Raw genomic sequence first — 8293 nt, forward strand, 5'->3', positions numbered from 1 at the left:
AAAATAACTGTATATTGAATGTAATTTAAATATAGGGTATGTCACTTTGATTATTTGAAACCATTACCAGTATCTATTTTCTCATCAATCGTATTATCGAATATATTACGAAACAGAAGGGAGTTCACTAATCATACAGTCGATGTGAATGCCTGAACTTAAAAGCCGCTACAATTATATCTGGGTTAAACACACTTAGTTCTCTCTGTTGACTCATCGTGGCAGAAAACATGCTCACGTTGTTCACACGTCGTGTTTGCACTTGAATATACTCGGTACATAGTCTGATTTCTGACATAGCGCTTAAAATTGGCTTATACAGGCTCTTTGGACCCACATTATTCGCAAGAAGCATTGCTGTAAGAAGGAAAGAGTTACATTCGTTCTCGCCGACAAAGGAATGTGAAATTACAGTTTCCCCAAATTATTACTTTCGGTTATTGTTCCTCAACGAGACTAGCAGTCTGGATTAGATACACCGCGAATAGGTCCATCAGAGATTCAGCTGAGACCATCAGATATTTCTGAGCTCCATAAGTTCTAAATTTTGCCACATCAAGCGCTAACGTAAACGTCGCTGACAGGTGTTTACCAAACCATTACGCCAGCGTTCTCTTGGAATGGGTAAACGGAGAGGGGGTAGCTGACGGCTCTATACCAGTGGCGTCTTGCTGAGGTCAAAATGGCAACTACACGCGAATGAAAAGGCGCCGCGGAAAACTCGCGGTGGTCGCTAGCGGAGGATGTCCGTGTCAGCAGCACGTCGGCACGAGGCGAGCTCTATTTACACTCAGATTGTGCGCCAGTCCACCTTACGTAACGTGCCATCTGTTGAACAGTCTTATTCTGCGCACGGTTGCTTTCAACTACCGACTATCTGCAGTCACTTGTGATTAATTTGAATCACAGTTTTTGCTTTTTCTTTCTCTTTCTTGACAGATACATGATTCTCTGAAAATAATGATGTTACGAATTGTAACAGTTGACTGAAGTAAGAGTTAAATACCTCTACATTCTTGGGTTTCTTAATCTTTATGTCGTATTATGCGCTTTTGAAATTCAGATTCGCCCTCAAATCAGGCAAGCAAATACAGCTAGCTTACACATGTTCTCGCCTCTTGAACTTGAGACCAGGAATCGGATGAAACGGAGAGATAAATGACAAAATGAACAGAAACGAAGATCGTCGACAGGGATACGAAAAATATTACGCTCGGGATTCCATATTAGTGTGGGTAGTGCACGGTTTTGATAGTAGCCTGAGAAGACCTAGTTACATTTACAGAGTGCAGCCACGGGCTGACGGCATGAAAGGAAGTGATGTTTACCAGGGTGACGAAAGGACACTGTCCATTGATAAACAGTTTCCTTCTTCGTAGGGAAGATCCAACAGTTTGTGAATTTAGTAGTGTACCACTTTGGCTCCAGTTCGTTTTAACTGTGTTTTTTATGCTGACATCAGGGCAACCCTTATTTGGGCTGAAGTGTTTGAGAGAGGAAGTCAACGAGCTCTGAGTGGATAACTCGACCAGACCGTTTAGTATTTTTATTCATCGTTTTTACGTGTTTTAGTTCAGTGTATAATAAAGGCTTTTTTTTTACAAGTGTTAGGTGAGTTTAAATACATTAGAAGCAACCTAGCCTATAATAAGGACAGTAATCGTCCGCGTCTTCGCCGTCGCCAGCCCCCCCCCCCCCCCCTCCCAGCAAGATATGCGTGCTACGTCCATCCCCACCATGGTGATCGTCATGCACCGGCCGCTGTGGCCGGGCGGTTCTAGGCGCTTCAGTCTGGAACCGCACGACCACTACGGTCGCAGGTTCGAAATCTGCCTCGAGCATGGATGTGTGTGATGTCCTTAGGTTAGTTAGGTTTAAGTAGTTGTAAGTTCTAGGGGACTGATGGCCTCAGATGTTAAGTCCCGTAGTGCTCAGAGCCATTTGAACCATTTGATCGTCATGCACTGGCTAGTGGAGCTCTTTCTTGTGACCGCTCCTTTTAGAAACGCTCTTACTTAAGTATGTATTTGTTTTATTTGAGGAGATTAGGGTCTTCTTGCCCTCTCTCACTTCTAACCAGATAGACTCAAGATCCTCACCGTTAACTTTGAAATCTCTGTAGTACACGAGCTACATTAAATTATTATTATTATTATTATTATTATTATTATTATTATTATTATTATGTCAACCTAACTTGTATTTTCTTTAGTATATTGCTAATAAAATGCAATTCGTGTCAAAAGGGAGTATTAATATACTAACAGAAATGCGTAAGAGCAGTACAGAAAGATGCAGATGTATCGCAGGAAGAGCGAGAAATACAGGCTGAAGGGAAAAGAATAGATAATTAGGTAGGGACGGAGAAAGCTGGGAGTGTTTGTCAAAGTACCAGTAATACTGGTTCACTGTTTGGTACAGGAATTCGTGATGCCTTTGCGTAAGAGGAAGTTCAAGACGAAGGAACCGGAGCACCTGGCCAGACGATGGTGCCCCATGCAGGACTCCTCACGCCGTTGTAGCTGCGGGACAGCCCTAAGGCCACGTGATTTCCAGCGCAACAGCACATGGAGCGACGAGATACGTAACCACCCTGTAAATCCTGCTGGAAAGTCACTCAATGTCGATCATCAGCAGAAATGATCATCACCAAATGAGATACTGCCGAAATACACATGGGGTCCAGTCCATTTCAGCTGTAGCCTTCATACAAACGATACCCCTTACCTGAAAGTGCTGCTGCTAAACTCCTGCAGCGTGAAAGCCATGAGTAATTTGCGAACTACACACTGACTTACAGTGATACACACTGAACTTCCCCGTAAAAATCGCCCGCCCATTGTTCTATTCATTCAAGGTAATAACTGACTTCCAGGAAACTGACTCTGACATTTTATTGTGATAGAAAGATGTCAATTGTTTTGTTGTAAATACTTCAGAGTACGCTATCAAGTTTCATTATGAACAGTAACAATCATCAATTTATCGGTGATAGAAAAATCGATAAATTTTATTAAAATAAAATTTAGTTGATCCATTGAAATTTATGCAGCCAGTAAACCTAAAAATGGTTCAAATGGCTCTGAGCACTATGAGACTTAACTGCTGAGGTCATCAGTCCCCTAGAACTTAGAACTACTTAAACCTAACTAACCTAAGGAGATCACACGCATCCATGCCCGAGACACGATTCGGACCTGCGACCGTAGCAGCAGCGCGGTTCCGGACTAGAGCGCCTAGAACCGCTCGGTCACTCCAGCCGGCCCAGTAAACCTAATCTGTTTTATAGATAGCAAACGTCACTCTTGTCGAGCGGGATAAGTAAAGAAATTGACTATCGAACTAATTGCTTCCCAAACCTGTCACTAGAAAGTCAACTGGGCTAGGGGGCTATTCGAATGATAACAGGAAAAGTTTTAATCTTCACCTGACTGCAGCGTGATTTTGGATTAGATTCTGGTTAGTGGGTAATTCATTCCACGGACGTGTTGCTGATATGACGGAATATATGCTGCATTAATGATTAGTGTTGCGGCGCTAGTCAGATCCTGTCTCTCTCTCTGTGTTATATAGTAGTGCTGTACTGTCAAACGTGTAAACAAAATAACAGTTTTAAGTTGTAGTGTTCCACATTTTTATGCAGTGTCATTCGTGCAATATATGGGACAAGAAATGGAGGTGCGTCATATGAGTGGGAATCGCCTGTTTTTGTAAACTAAATGTATCGACACGTCTGTATATCAGCGGGTCCTTGGTTTTATTACATATGTTTAATACGGTATCAAATGTTTGAACAATGACAGTGATTATTGAAAATGAGATCTATACATATTCCCTGATACAATAATTTACCAACAGCCGTATGTATTATAATTTACCAACAGCCGTATGTATTGTAGGAATTTATTTTATGAATTTATGTGCTACCAGTTTCGGCATTACATTGATGCCATCAGACTGAAAGAAAAACGACTTTTGCAAACGTTACGCTAAAAGTAATTACGTTGACAGTTCGATCCTAACTTATTCCTTATAAGCACAGTAGTTTCGTGGTCACAAGGCCTGGCGAATGTTGTTGTGGTCTTCAGTCCAGAAACTGGTTTGATGCAACTCTCCATGCTACTCTGTCCTGTGCAAGCCTCTTCATCTCCGAATAACTACTGCAACCTACACCTTTCTGAATCTGCTTACTGTATTCATATCTTGGTATCCCTCTACGATTTTTACCCTCCACGCTTCCCTCCAATACTAAATTGGTGATCGCTTGATGCCTCAGAACGTGTCCTACCAACTGATCCCTTCTTTTAGCCACGTTGTGCCACAAATTGCTCTTCTCCCCAAGTGTGTTCCTAAATTTCTACGGAATCCACGCTGATTTTCCCCGAGGTGACGAATACACCGATGTAAATGTTTATTTCATGCTGTTAAAATTCACAATACTGTTAGGTAAAACTTACACAAATGTCAGTTTTACAATTCGTAAACCGAGCGAGGTGGCGCAGTGGTTAGACACTGGACTCGCATTCGGAAGGACGACGGTTCAATCCCGCGTCCGGCCATCCTGATTTAGGTTTTCCGTGATTTCCCTAAATCACTCCAGGCAAATGCCGGGATGGTTCCTCTGAAAGGGCACGGCCGACTTCCTTCCCCATCCTTCCCTAATCCGATGAGACCGATGACCACGCTGTCTGGTCTCCTTCCCCAAACCAACCAACCAACCAACAATTCGTAAGTGGTAGACAAATCCATTGGCATAATAATGCCAATCAATGAAGACCAATAAACGTAGAATGCGGGAATAATTTGTGTAGTCATCATTTTTTGTACATTGATAACAGGGAGTGACATGAAAAACATACTAGAAATTTTGACTGATGAGGGCTGAGTGTGGGAATGGGCATACGTTTGAAGGTCACTATTGTACATTTTTCAGGAATAATTCGAAAACTGTGGCCTCTAGAGGAAACATATCCCAGTACATAGTTTATCCACATTAAATTTTCTACAAAAAGTCCTGTTAATTTCTTCTGGAGTACTAAAAGTTCCGACGTAGGAAGCGAGAGAAGGTAAAAATCTCGCTCTTGGTTTTTGAAGTCCAGCTAGAGCATTGAGCATTGAGCGCTGCATAAAACGACAGCGGTAGTGGTAGGTGAATGACCTTGTGTATAACAGATTTTGTAACAAACACCAAATGCAAAATGGTTGTTGGGGACTGTTATCGGAAGTCTTTGAACTGCTAAAGTGTTTGAAACACGTACTTTTTTCTTAGCGTTCTCTCTTCAACACCAAATATGCATTTCTCAAAATTTGGCGTTAAACATATCCACATAAATATTTACTATAAATACAGCTGTTTTAGTGTACTAGGAACTAAATGATGACTGAGGAGTTCGTTTGTGTGCGAACTGGTGCAACTTCGTGCGCGAGTGCACGTGCCCGGCTTGCCTGCACAGACAGGCTGTTGACCTCTCTAGAGCTTAGCCCGCCTGCAGGAGGCGGCGGCTGTCGGTGAGGTTCATACCATGCAGGCAGGCAGCGATTCTTGAGGAGGAGCAGTGGGTGCTAGAGAGGCACTGTGCTCAGCCAAAAAGAGCACCCACTATAGCTGAATGTGGTTGCGAAGTACGTGCGTTAGCGTCGTGCTTCGTTCAGATACCCCAGAGTTCGCTTTAAATGCTCCCAGATAAGAGAACACATTACTGGCGGCCTAAGTAGGGCTACTGTAACTCGTCGCTCTTGTGGATTACCGTAGGAATACTAGACTGAGCCAATGTTGAGGCACGCTACAATGAGTCGGTTGGCAGGCTGTTACGTCACTGCGTGCGAAGCCACTTGAAAGCTGAAAGTTGCTGCAGACGCCACCTGGCTTCCGTCCAAAGCGGTCGTTTGCCGTAAAGGGGGCCCCGTGTTTCCTCGCAGTGGGGCAGCAGCTGTTCGTGCAAGGGTCTCTTCTCGGTATAAAGATAACACCACGCTTCAAGCGATCAGGGGTAAATGTTAAGCTCTGAGATGTGTGCGCGTTGTACCGTCAGACAGTGCTGACAATTCCAGGCTTATCTTCCGATGAAGAATACATTCCCCGGCTGTGTTCAGCACCGCCTCCTTAGCTGAGTGATACTGTGGCTCGAAACCTTGTCGCGAGCGGTAGACGCTGACTGCGCCCTTCAGAAAGCAAGAAAAGTCCGCAATGTTTGTCGTTCAGTATTTTACTATTACAGGGTCCTTTTTGTTAATGTAGATTATTTAAAGATATCGTTGATTTCAAGAAGAGATACTTCAAAATTTCGTTTTGTGATTGTGTGAAGCCTGGTGCATTTGAGTTTCACAGCTTCGTTGCTGAGATGTTGAGAATATCTCTAGATGATATTACTGGTGTGCATTATAGCGTCACATATTTTGCCCGGCACTACCTACATCGAACGGAAGTAAGATTTGTAAAACTGTGTATGAAATAGAATAACTATAAGCTACTGTGTAACAGAGACTCAATACTACGTAACCAAAGATTATGTTAATAAGTTCCTTTGTATTCTAAGCGTCCGAAGTTTGTTTCCATTTGTATATAGTCTGTAGTTACGCTTCTTTCTCTCTCTCTTTCTCATTTATGCTGTTAACGGCCTTGTAAAAAACTGGAATCTGATCGGATTGTTTAGGGGTGGAAACCCTCATTCACCGGTCGCGCATTATCGTTAGTCATTTCCTGTTATTTCGCAAAGAACTTGCTTAGTTAAAAACGAAGTCGAATTGTATTTCAATTAATATCTCAGTATTTGAGAATTCAAATAACTTCCGCGACCAGATGCTACTAAGCAATGATGGGAACCAACACTGCACATTGGCCTGATTATAATGCTTAACGCGATGGCAATATGTTTCCAAAAGTCAGTTTAAAGTAAGTGTCTCAGTTTGACAATTTCCAGCTAGAATGAGATTTTCACCATCTGAGCTACATTGCTTTTGAAGTGTGCGTCCTTGATGTGACAACATTTAAAGATGAATGTTTTACGTAAATTTTGATTCCTCTCAGTTGCAAACTTTAAAGGTTAAATTTAAGGTTACTATTAAATATAGGCAAGAGGTGCGCTTGAGAACTTATCGCCTTCCGCAACTGTTGCGTGTGTGAAAAAGATTTGCAGTCGTGTAATTGAAGAGATATAGATGTGGCACTAGCAAATTTTCGCGGGGTAACGGAAGTACAAGTGAGTTTCAGATAACACATGCTGGCATAGGTTGCGCACCGTAAGAGTATTGTAGCTCCTCTTCGACATCTTGTTTGATCTTGTAACTCACGTTGGAAGTAAATGTGGACTAGCAGTTTGTGTTCACGAAGAGAGGTGAGTGAAGAAGTTTCCTCTCTCTTGTTCCCAAAGGCGGCAAGCTGTAATCGAGTATGCCACACGTTCCGTTATTCATAAATTTATCTGGTCATCGTGCGTAAGCTATCTACGACGGACAGCCGAGGACGTATACAGTCTGTAACTCCACTTGCGCTACCACACCTAAACTGACTGCCACAGTTTTCGTATCCCAGTCGCCCTGAGCGAAAAGAGCTTGTCCCAGTTAGTGAGCGAGATAAATATCGATAGGCCATTACCATCTCCTGTTATTATTCTACCCAGTATTAGACCGTGGAAAGGCATTGACTACGACCCTACTTGCAGGGAACCACTGATGTGAATGGGTACTGAAGGAAGAGGGTAGAAATCGCAACACAAAAATAAGGGAATTAGAAACTAGTACAAATAGATACATTCTGAAATTAGCACAGAACAACGTGCCCTTAACCGAGGGCAGCCTCCACGGTTATACATATATTCACAGAATGACATACCGAAGTAGCATTCACCTACCGCTACAGCTACATAAGTGTAACTGAGAACACTTCAGACAGAAAATACTGAACCATGAGAACTAGTTTTCGGCAGCAAAAAAAAAGGGGGGGGGGGGGGGGAGAGGTGGCAGAATCCGGTGAAACTTACCGCATGGGTGGCGCTGCTGCTCTCACGTACTAGCAAAATCCAAGCGATCGCCAAACAACCGAAACGGTGGTCAAATCCGAGCACCATTATGAGATTGTCTCCGAAATCACGAACCGTTGAACTTTATCGTCGCTTGGCGGGGCTTAGCGTAGGCACAACAGGCGGTCGCGGGCGAGACGGTAGCTAGCGGACCCTGCAAAAATTTGTTTCAGAATGAGACTGGAGCTTCGATGCTCAGGACTTTTGTTAGCTGGTCGTCACCTCACACTAGTGTGTCTGTGGCTGAAAAGGTAGTTTCGCTGCCAACTCGCTGG

Source organism: Schistocerca americana, chromosome 3 (genome assembly GCF_021461395.2).
Source record: "Schistocerca americana isolate TAMUIC-IGC-003095 chromosome 3, iqSchAmer2.1, whole genome shotgun sequence".
NCBI classification, from domain to species: domain Eukaryota; kingdom Metazoa; phylum Arthropoda; class Insecta; order Orthoptera; family Acrididae; genus Schistocerca; species Schistocerca americana.